The sequence below is a fragment of the Lithobates pipiens genome, unplaced genomic scaffold (genome assembly GCF_037356315.1).
Source record: "Lithobates pipiens isolate NorthernLeopardFrog02 unplaced genomic scaffold, aLitPip1_a1.2 Scaffold_28, whole genome shotgun sequence".
NCBI lineage: Eukaryota > Metazoa > Chordata > Amphibia > Anura > Ranidae > Lithobates > Lithobates pipiens.
In genome coordinates, this window is record NW_027507789.1 from 166,685,258 (window position 1) to 166,695,257 (window position 10,000).

The 10,000-nt window shown below is 46.0% G+C and overlaps 11 non-coding genes across 11 annotated transcripts; all 11 read right to left on the reverse strand.

The window, feature by feature from the left end:
- Positions 1–1,410: 1,410 nt before the first annotated feature.
- On the reverse strand, positions 1,411–1,483 carry TRNAT-UGU (transfer RNA threonine (anticodon UGU)). Its single transcript has one exon. It is a non-coding gene; the product is annotated as a tRNA-Thr (tRNA).
- Positions 1,484–2,936: 1,453 nt separating this feature from the next.
- On the reverse strand, positions 2,937–3,009 carry TRNAT-UGU (transfer RNA threonine (anticodon UGU)). Its single transcript has one exon. It is a non-coding gene; the product is annotated as a tRNA-Thr (tRNA).
- Positions 3,010–4,633: 1,624 nt separating this feature from the next.
- Positions 4,634–4,716, reverse strand: TRNAL-CAG (transfer RNA leucine (anticodon CAG)). The gene has a single exon. It is a non-coding gene; the product is annotated as a tRNA-Leu (tRNA).
- Positions 4,717–5,357: 641 nt separating this feature from the next.
- TRNAL-CAG (transfer RNA leucine (anticodon CAG)) lies at positions 5,358–5,440 on the reverse strand. Its single transcript has one exon. It is a non-coding gene; the product is annotated as a tRNA-Leu (tRNA).
- Positions 5,441–6,159: 719 nt separating this feature from the next.
- On the reverse strand, positions 6,160–6,242 carry TRNAL-CAG (transfer RNA leucine (anticodon CAG)). Its single transcript has one exon. It is a non-coding gene; the product is annotated as a tRNA-Leu (tRNA).
- A 722-nt stretch (positions 6,243–6,964) lies between these two features.
- TRNAL-CAG (transfer RNA leucine (anticodon CAG)) lies at positions 6,965–7,047 on the reverse strand. The gene has a single exon. It is a non-coding gene; the product is annotated as a tRNA-Leu (tRNA).
- A 472-nt stretch (positions 7,048–7,519) lies between these two features.
- Positions 7,520–7,592, reverse strand: TRNAT-UGU (transfer RNA threonine (anticodon UGU)). Its single transcript has one exon. It is a non-coding gene; the product is annotated as a tRNA-Thr (tRNA).
- Positions 7,593–7,690: 98 nt separating this feature from the next.
- On the reverse strand, positions 7,691–7,773 carry TRNAL-CAG (transfer RNA leucine (anticodon CAG)). Its single transcript has one exon. It is a non-coding gene; the product is annotated as a tRNA-Leu (tRNA).
- Positions 7,774–8,243: 470 nt separating this feature from the next.
- Positions 8,244–8,316, reverse strand: TRNAT-UGU (transfer RNA threonine (anticodon UGU)). Its single transcript has one exon. It is a non-coding gene; the product is annotated as a tRNA-Thr (tRNA).
- Positions 8,317–8,414: 98 nt separating this feature from the next.
- TRNAL-CAG (transfer RNA leucine (anticodon CAG)) lies at positions 8,415–8,497 on the reverse strand. Its single transcript has one exon. It is a non-coding gene; the product is annotated as a tRNA-Leu (tRNA).
- A 719-nt stretch (positions 8,498–9,216) lies between these two features.
- Positions 9,217–9,299, reverse strand: TRNAL-CAG (transfer RNA leucine (anticodon CAG)). The gene has a single exon. It is a non-coding gene; the product is annotated as a tRNA-Leu (tRNA).
- Between the last annotated feature and the right edge of the window lie 701 nt (positions 9,300–10,000).

The window sequence follows — 10,000 nt, forward strand, 5'->3', positions numbered from 1 at the left end:
TTGAGCGGTAGTGGAGCTAGAGAATGTGAATGCATGCAAAGAAAAGCTTAAAAGCTGTCAGAAGTGGGATTCGAACCCACGCCTCCATGGGAGACTGCGACCTGAACGCAGCGCCTTAGACCGCTCGGCCATCCTGACCTGTGATGCTTGGGGTTCGGTGAGACCGACGACGCTCACAGGTTGATCTAATGTGCCCGTAAAATAAATCCGCTGAAGGTTACTTGATGGAGAAATTGCGATACCGACGACGCTCACAGGTTGATCTAATGTGCCCGTAAAATAAATCCGCTGAAGGTTACTTGATGGAGAAATTGCGATAGAAGCAGCTTTACCCTTGTCACCATTCATTGCTACCCTCATTATTTCCAAAGCGTTGGAAGGAAACAACAAAGCCGGATGTTAAAAGTGCAAAGTAGTGATTTAATAGAAAGACACGCAGAAAGCAAGCGTTTTGCTGTCAACAAGAGATGGCTGTTTGCTTCGAGTGCACTTTTCCTTGGATGCAGAATTAGAAAGTGGGTGTTTCTAGTAGATATTGTCTAATTCAAGAACTCCGGAAAGTCAAGTCATCCTAACGTTTTGATTTCATTATCTAGAGGCCTTCAAACATTTCCACCCTAACGTGCCCTTGGGGAAAAATTCTTATTACGCTGCTATTTGAGATACAGTCACCAAGCCTTGCAGGTAGGCCCCAGCGAGGTTTGAACTCGCGACCCCTGGTTTACAAGACCAGTGCTCTAACCCCTGAGCTCTGGAGCCCTTTATGCTTTGTTCCAAGACAAGTTATTTTTTGTCCTAGACGTTGAGCGGTAGTGGAGCTAGAGAATGTGAATGCATGCAAAGAAAAGCTTAAAAGCTGTCAGAATTGGGATTCGAACCCACGCCTCCAGGGGAGACTGCGACCTGAACGCAGCGCCTTAGACCGCTCGGCCATCCTGACCTGTGATGCTTGGGGTTCGGTGAGACCGACGACGCTCACAGGTTGATCTAATGTGCCCGTAAAATAAATCCGCTGAAGGTTACTTGATGGAGAAATTGCGATAGAAGCAGCTTTACCCTTGTCACCATTCATTGCTACCCTCATTATTTCCAAAGCGTTGGAAGGAAACAACAAAGCCGGATGTTAAAAGTGCAAAGTAGTGATTTAATAGAAAGACACGCAGAAAGCAAGCGTTTTGCTGTCAACAAGAGATGGCCGTTTGCTTCGAGTGCACTTTTCCTTGGATGCAGAATTAGAAAGTGGGTGTTTCTAGTAGATATTGTCTAATTCAAGAACTCCGGAAAGTCAAGTCATCCTAACGTTTTGATTTCATTATCTAGAGGCCTTCAAACATTTCCACCCTAACGTGCCCTTGGGGAAAAATTCTTATTACGCTGCTATGTGAGATACAGTCACCAAGCCTTGCAGGTAGGCCCCAGCGAGATTTGAACTCGCGACCCCTGGTTTACAAGACCAGTGCTCTAACCCCTGAGCTATGGAGCCCTTTATGCTTGGTTCCAAGACAAGTTATTTTTTGTCCTAGACGTTGAGCGGTAGTGGAGCTAGAGAATGTAAATGCATGCAAAGAAAAGCTTAAAAGCTGTCAGAAGTGGGATTCGAACCCACGCCTCCATGGGAGACTGCGACCTGAACGCAGCGCCTTAGACCGCTCGGCCATCCTGACCTGTGATGCTTGGGGTTCGGTGAGACCGACGACGCTCACAGGTTGATCTAATGTGCCCGTAAAATAAATCCGCTGAAGGTTACTTGATGGAGAAATTGCGATACCGACGACGCTCACAGGTTGATCTAATGTGCCCGTAAAATAAATCCGCTGAAGGTTACTTGATGGAGAAATTGCGATAGAAGCAGCTTTACCCTTGTCACCATTCATTGCTACCCTCATTATTTCCAAAGCGTTGGATGGAAACAACAAAGCCGGATGTTAAAAGTGCAAAGTAGTGATTTAATAGAAAGACACGCAGAAAGCAAGCGTTTTGCTGTCAACAAGAGATGGCTGTTTGCTTCGAGTGCACTTTTCCTTGGATGCAGAATTAGAAAGTGGGTGTTTCTAGTAGATATTGTCTAATTCAAGAACTCCGGAAAGTCAAGTCATCCTAACGTTTTGATTTCATTATCTAGAGGCCTTCAAACATTTCCACCCTAACGTGCCCTTGGGGAAAAATTCTTATTACGCTGCTATTTGAGATACAGTCACCAAGCCTTGCAGGTAGGCCCCAGCGAGGTTTGAACTCGCGACCCCTGGTTTACAAGACCAGTGCTCTAACCCCTGAGCTCTGGAGCCCTTTATGCTTGGTTCCAAGACAAGTTATTTTTTGTCCTAGACGTTGAGCGGTAGTGGAGCTAGAGAATGTGAATGCATGCAAAGAAAAGCTTAAAAGCTGTCAGAATTGGGATTCGAACCCACGCCTCCAGGGGAGACTGCGACCTGAACGCAGCGCCTTAGACCGCTTGGCCATCCTGACCTGTGATGCTTGGGGTTCGGTGAGACCGACGACGCTCACAGGTTGATCTAATGTGCCCGTAAAATAAATCCGCTGAAGGTTACTTGATGGAGAAATTGCGATAGAAGCAGCTTTACCCTTGTCACCATTCATTGCTACCCTCATTATTTCCAAAGCGTTGGAAGGAAACAACAAAGCCGGATGTTAAAAGTGCAAAGTAGTGATTTAATAGAAAGACACGCAGAAAGCAAGCGTTTTGCTGTCAACAAGAGATGGCCGTTTGCTTCGAGTGCACTTTTCCTTGGATGCAGAATTAGAAAGTGGGTGTTTCTAGTAGATATTGTCTAATTCAAGAACTCCGGAAAGTCAAGTCATCCTAACGTTTTGATTTCATTATCTAGAGGCCTTCAAACATTTCCACCCTAACGTGCCCTTGGGGAAAAATTCTTATTACGCTGCTATGTGAGATACAGTCACCAAGCCTTGCAGGTAGGCCCCAGCGAGATTTGAACTCGCGACCCCTGGTTTACAAGACCAGTGCTCTAACCCCTGAGCTATGGAGCCCTTTATGCTTGGTTCCAAGACAAGTTATTTTTTGTCCTAGACGTTGAGCGGTAGTGGAGCTAGAGAATGTAAATGCATGCAAAGAAAAGCTTAAAAGCTGTCAGAAGTGGGATTCGAACCCACGCCTCCAGGGGAGACTGCGACCTGAACGCAGCGTCTTAGACCGCTCGGCCATCCTGACCTGTGATGCTTGGGGTTCAGTGAGACCGACGACGCTCACAGGTTGATCTAATGTGCCCGTAAAATAAATCCGCTGAAGGTTACTTGATGGAGAAATTGCGATACCGACGACGCTCACAGGTTGATCTAATGTGCCCGTAAAATAAATCCGCTGAAGGTTACTTGATGGAGAAATTGCGATAGAAGCAGCTTTACCCTTGTCACCATTCATTGCTACCCTCATTATTTCCAAAGCGTTGGAAGGAAACAACAAAGCCGGATGTTAAAAGTGCAAAGTAGTGATTTAATAAAAAGACACGCAGAAAGCAAGCGTTTTGCTGTCAACAAGAGATGGCTGTTTGCTTCGAGTGCACTTTTCCTTGGATGCAGAATTAGAAAGTGGGTGTTTCTAGTAGATATTGTCTAATTCAAGAACTCCGGAAAGTCAAGTCATCCTAACGTTTTGATTTCATTATCTAGAGGCCTTCAAACATTTCCACCCTAACGTGCCCTTGGGGAAAAATTCTTATTACGCTGCTATTTGAGATACAGTCACCAAGCCTTGCAGGTAGGCCCCAGCGAGGTTTGAACTCGCGACCCCTGGTTTACAAGACCAGTGCTCTAACCCCTGAGCTCTGGAGCCCTTTATGCTTGGTTCCAAGACAAGTTATTTTTTGTCCTAGACGTTGAGCGGTAGTGGAGCTAGAGAATGTGAATGCATGCAAAGAAAAGCTTAAAAGCTGTCAGAATTGGGATTCGAACCCACGCCTCCAGGGGAGACTGCGACCTGAACGCAGCGCCTTAGACCGCTCGGCCATCCTGACCTGTGATGCTTGGGGTTCGGTGAGACCGACGACGCTCACAGGTTGATATAATGTGCCCGTAAAATAAATCCGCTGAAGGTTACTTGATGGAGAAATTGCGATAGAAGCAGCTTTACCCTTGTCACCATTCATTGCTACCCTCATTATTTCCAAAGCGTTGGAAGGAAACAACAAAGCCGGATGTTAAAAGTGCAAAGTAGTGATTTAATAGAAAGACACGCAGAAAGCAAGCGTTTTGCTGTCAACAAGAGATGGCCGTTTGCTTCGAGTGCACTTTTCCTTGGATGCAGAATTAGAAAGTGGGTGTTTCTAGTAGATATTGTCTAATTCAAGAACTCCGGAAAGTCAAGTCATCCTAACGTTTTGATTTCATTATCTAGAGGCCTTCAAACATTTCCACCCTAACGTGCCCTTGGGGAAAAATTCTTATTACGCTGCTATGTGAGATACAGTCACCAAGCCTTGCAGGTAGGCCCCAGCGAGATTTGAACTCGCGACCCCTGGTTTACAAGGCCAGTGCTCTAACCCCTGAGCTATGGAGGCCTTTATGCTTGGTTCCAAGACAAGTTATTTTTTGTCCTAGACGTTGAGCGGTAGTGGAGCTAGAGAATGTGAATGCATGCAAAGAAAAGCTTAAAAGCTGTCAGAAGTGGGATTCGAACCCACGCCTCCAGGGGAGACTGCGACCTGAACGCAGCGCCTTAGACCGCTCGGCCATCCTGACCTGTGATGCTTGGGGTTCGGTGAGACCGACGACGCTCACAGGTTGATCTAATGTGCCCGTAAAATAAATCCGCTGAAGGTTACTTGATGGAGAAATTGCGATAGAAGCAGCTTTACCCTTGTCACCATTCATTGCTACCCTCATTATTTCCAAAGCGTTGGATGGAAACAACAAAGCCGGATGTTAAAAGTGCAAAGTAGTGATTTAATAGAAAGACACGCAGAAAGCAAGCGTTTTGCTGTCAACAAGAGATGGCAGTTTGCTTCGAGTGCACTTTTCCTTGGATGCAGAATTAGAAAGTGGGTGTTTCTAGTAGATATTGTCTAATTCAAGAACTCCGGAAAGTCAAGTCATCCTAACGTTTTGATTTCATTATCTAGAGGCCTTCAAACATCTCCACCCTAACGTGCCCTTGGGGAAAAATTCTTATTACGCTGCTATGTGAGATACAGTCACCAAGCCTTGCAGGTAGGCCCCAGCGAGATTTGAACTCGCGACCCCTGGTTTACAAGACCAGTGCTCTAACCCGTGAGCTATGGAGCCCTTTATGCTTGGTTCCAAGACAAGTTATTTTTTGTCCTAGACGTTGAGCGGTAGTGGAGCTAGAGAATGTGAATGCATGCAAAGAAAAGCTTAAAAGCTGTCAGAAGTGGGATTCGAACCCACGCCTCCAGGGGAGACTGCGACCTGAACGCAGCGCCTTAGACCGCTCGGCCATCCTGACCTGTGATGCTTGGGGTTCAGTGAGACCGACGACGCTCACAGGTTGATCTAATGTGCCCGTAAAATAAATCCGCTGAAGGTTACTTGATGGAGAAATTGCGATACCGACGACGCTCACAGGTTGATCTAATGTGCCCGTAAAATAAATCCGCTGAAGGTTACTTGATGGAGAAATTGCGATAGAAGCAGCTTTACCCTTGTCACCATTCATTGCTACCCTCATTATTTCCAAAGCGTTGGAAGGAAACAACAAAGCCGGATGTTAAAAGTGCAAAGTAGTGATTTAATAAAAAGACACGCAGAAAGCAAGCGTTTTGCTGTCAACAAGAGATGGCCGTTTGCTTCGAGTGCACTTTTCCTTGGATGCAGAATTAGAAAGTGGGTGTTTCTAGTAGATATTGTCTAATTCAAGAACTCCGGAAAGTCAAGTCATCCTAACGTTTTGATTTCATTATCTAGAGGCCTTCAAACATTTCCACCCTAACGTGCCCTTGGGGAAAAATTCTTATTACGCTGCTATGTGAGATACAGTCACCAAGCCTTGCAGGTAGGCCCCAGCGAGATTTGAACTCGCGACCCCTGGTTTACAAGACCAGTGCTCTAACCCGTGAGCTATGGAGCCCTTTATGCTTGGTTCCAAGACAAGTTATTTTTTGTCCTAGACGTTGAGCGGTAGTGGAGCTAGAGAATGTGAATGCATGCAAAGAAAAGCTTAAAAGCTGTCAGAAGTGGGATTCGAACCCACGCCTCCAGGGGAGACTGCGACCTGAACGCAGCGCCTTAGACCGCTCGGCCATCCTGACCTGTGATGCTTGGGGTTCAGTGAGACCGACGACGCTCACAGGTTGATCTAATGTGCCCGTAAAATAAATCCGCTGAAGGTTACTTGATGGAGAAATTGCGATACCGACGACGCTCACAGGTTGTTCTAATGTGCCCGTAAAATAAATCCGCTGAAGGTTACTTGATGGAGAAATTGCGATAGAAGCAGCTTTACCCTTGTCACCATTCATTGCTACCCTCATTATTTCCAAAGCGTTGGAAGGAAACAACAAAGCCGGATGTTAAAAGTGCAAAGTAGTGATTTAATAGAAGGACACGCAGAAAGCAAGCGTTTTGCTGTCAACAAGAGATGGCCGTTTGCTTCGAGTGCACTTTTCCTTGGATGCAGAATTAGAAAGTGGGTGTTTCTAGTAGATATTGTCTAATTCAAGAACTCCGGAAAGTCAAGTCATCCTAACATTTTGATTTCATTATCTAGATTATCCTTCAAACATTTCCACCCTAACATGCCCTTGGGAAAAAATTCTTAACACGCTGCTATGTGAGATACAGTCACCAAGCCTTGCAGGTAGGGCCCAGCGAGATTTGAACTCGCGACCCCTGGTTTAACAAGACCAGTGCTCTAACCCCTGAGCTATGGAGCCCTTTATGCTTGGCTCCAAGACAAGTTATTTTTTGTCCTAGACGTTGAGCGGTAGTGGAGCTAGAGAATGTGAATGCATGCAAAGAAAAGCTTAAAAGCTGTCAGAAGTGGGATTCGAACCCACGCCTCCAGGGGAGACTGCGACCTGAACGCAGCGCCTTAGACCGCTCGGCCATCCTGACCTGTGATGCTTGGGGTTCGGTGAGACCGACGACGCTCACAGGTTGATCTAATGTGCCCGTAAAATAAATCCGCTGAAGGTTACTTGATGGAGAAATTGCGATAGAAGCAGCTTTACCCTTGTCACCATTCATTGCTACCCTCATTATTTCCAAAGCGTTGGAAGGAAACAACAAAGCCGGATGTTAAAAGTGCAAAGTAGTGATTTAATAGAAGGACACGCAGAAAGCAAGCGTTTTGCTGTCAACAAGAGATGGCCGTTTGCTTCGAGTGCACTTTTCCTTGGATGCAGAATTAGAAAGTGGGTGTTTCTAGTAGATATTGTCTAATTCAAGAACTCCGGAAAGTCAAGTCATCCTAACGTTTTGATTTCATTATCTAGATTATCCTTCAAACATTTCCACCCTAACGTGCCCTTGGGAAAAATATCTTATTACGCTGCTATGTGAGATACAGTCACCAAGCCTTGCAGGTAGGCCCCAGCGAGATTTGAACTCGCGACCCCTGGTTTACAAGACCAGTGCTCTAACCCCTGAGCTATGGAGCCCTTTATGCTTGGTTTCAAGACAAGTTATTTTTTGTCCTAGACGTTGAGCGGTAGTGGAGCTAGAGAATGTGAATGCATGCAAAGAAAAGCTTAAAAGCTGTCAGAAGTGGGATTCGAACCCACGCCTCCAGGGGAGACTGCGACCTGAACGCAGCGCCTTAGACCGCTCGGCCATCCTGACCTGTGATGCTTGGGGTTCAGTGAGACCGACGACGCTCACAGGTTGATCTAATGTGCCCGTAAAATAAATCCGCTGAAGGTTACTTGATGGAGAAATTGCGATAGAAGCAGCTTTACCCTTGTCACCATTCATTGCTACCCTCATTATTTCCAAAGCGTTGGATGGAAACAACAAAGCCGGATGTTAAAAGTGCAAAGTAGTGATTTAATAGAAAGACACGCAGAAAGCAAGCGTTTTGCTGTCAACAAGAGATGGCAGTTTGCTTCGAGTGCACTTTTCCTTGGATGCAGAATTAGAAAGTGGGTGTTTCTAGTAGATATTGTCTAATTCAAGAACTCCGGAAAGTCAAGTCATCCTAACGTTTTGATTTCATTATCTAGAGGCCTTCAAACATTTCCACCCTAACGTGCCCTTGGGGAAAAATTCTTATTACGCTGCTATGTGAGATACAGTCACCAAGCCTTGCAGGTAGGCCCCAGCGAGATTTGAACTCGCGACCCCTGGTTTACAAGACCAGTGCTCTAACCCCTGAGCTATGGAGCCCTTTATGCTTGGTTCCAAGACAAGTTATTTTTTGTCCTAGACGTTGAGCGGTAGTGGAGCTAGAGAATGTGAATGCATGCAAAGAAAAGCTTAAAAGCTGTCAGAAGTGGGATTCGAACCCACGCCTCCAGGGGAGACTGCGACCTGAACGCAGCGCCTTAGACCGCTCGGCCATCCTGACCTGTGATGCTTGGGGTTCAGTGAGACCGACGACGCTCACAGGTTGATCTAATGTGCCCGTAAAATAAATCCGCTGAAGGTTACTTGATGGAGAAATTGCGATACCGACGACGCTCACAGGTTGATCTAATGTGCCCGTAAAATAAATCCGCTGAAGGTTACTTGATGGAGAAATTGCGATAGAAGCAGCTTTACCCTTGTCACCATTCATTGCTACCCTCATTATTTCCAAAGCGTTGGAAGGAAACAACAAAGCCGGATGTTAAAAGTGCAAAGTAGTGATTTAATAAAAAGACACGCAGAAAGCAAGCGTTTTGCTGTCAACAAGAGATGGCCGTTTGCTTCGAGTGCACTTTTCCTTGGATGCAGAATTAGAAAGTGGGTGTTTCTAGTAGATATTGTCTAATTCAAGAACTCCGGAAAGTCAAGTCATCCTAACGTTTTGATTTCATTATCTAGAGGCCTTCAAACATTTCCACCCTAACGTGCCCTTGGGGAAAAATTCTTATTACGCTGCTATGTGAGATACAGTGACCAAGCCTTGCAGGTAGGCCCCAGCGAGGTTTGAACTCGCGACCCCTGGTTTACAAGACCAGTGCTCTAACCCCTGAGCTATGGAGCCCTTTATGCTTGGTTCCAAGACAAGTTATTTTTTGTCCTAGACGTTGAGCGGTAGTGGAGCTAGAGAATGTGAATGCATGCAAAGAAAAGCTTAAAAGCTGTCAGAAGTGGGATTCGAACCCACGCCTCCAGGGGAGACTGCGACCTGAACGCAGCGCCTTAGACCGCTCGGCCATCCTGACCTGTGATGCTTGGGGTTCGGTGAGACCGACGACGCTCACAGGTTGATCTAATGTGCCCGTAAAATAAATCCGCTGAAGGTTACTTGATGGAGAAATTGCGATACCGACGACGCTCACAGGTTGATCTAATGTGCCCGTAAAATAAATCCGCTGAAGGTTACTTGATGGAGAAATTGCGATAGAAGCAGCTTTACCCTTGTCACCATTCATTGCTACCCTCATTATTTCCAAAGCGTTGGAAGGAAACAACAAAGCCGGATGTTAAAAGTGCAAAGTAGTGATTTAATAGAAAGACACGCAGAAAGCAAGCGTTTTGCTGTCAACAAGAGATGGCTGTTTGCTTCGAGTGCACTTTTCCTTGGATGCAGAATTAGAAAGTGGGTGTTTCTAGTAGATATTGTCTAATTCAAGAACTCCGGAAAGTCAAGTCATCCTAACGTTTTGATTTCATTATCTAGAGGCCTTCAAACATTTCCACCCTAACGTGCCCTTGGGGAAAAATTCTTATTACGCTGCTATTTGAGATACAGTCACCAAGCCTTGCAGGTAGGCCCCAGCGAGGTTTGAACTCGCGACCCCTGGTTTACAAGACCAGTGCTCTAACCCCTGAGCTCTGGAGCCCTTTATGCTTGGTTCCAAGACAAGTTATTTTTTGTCCTAGACGTTGAGCGGTAGTGGAGCTAGAGAATGTGAATGCATGC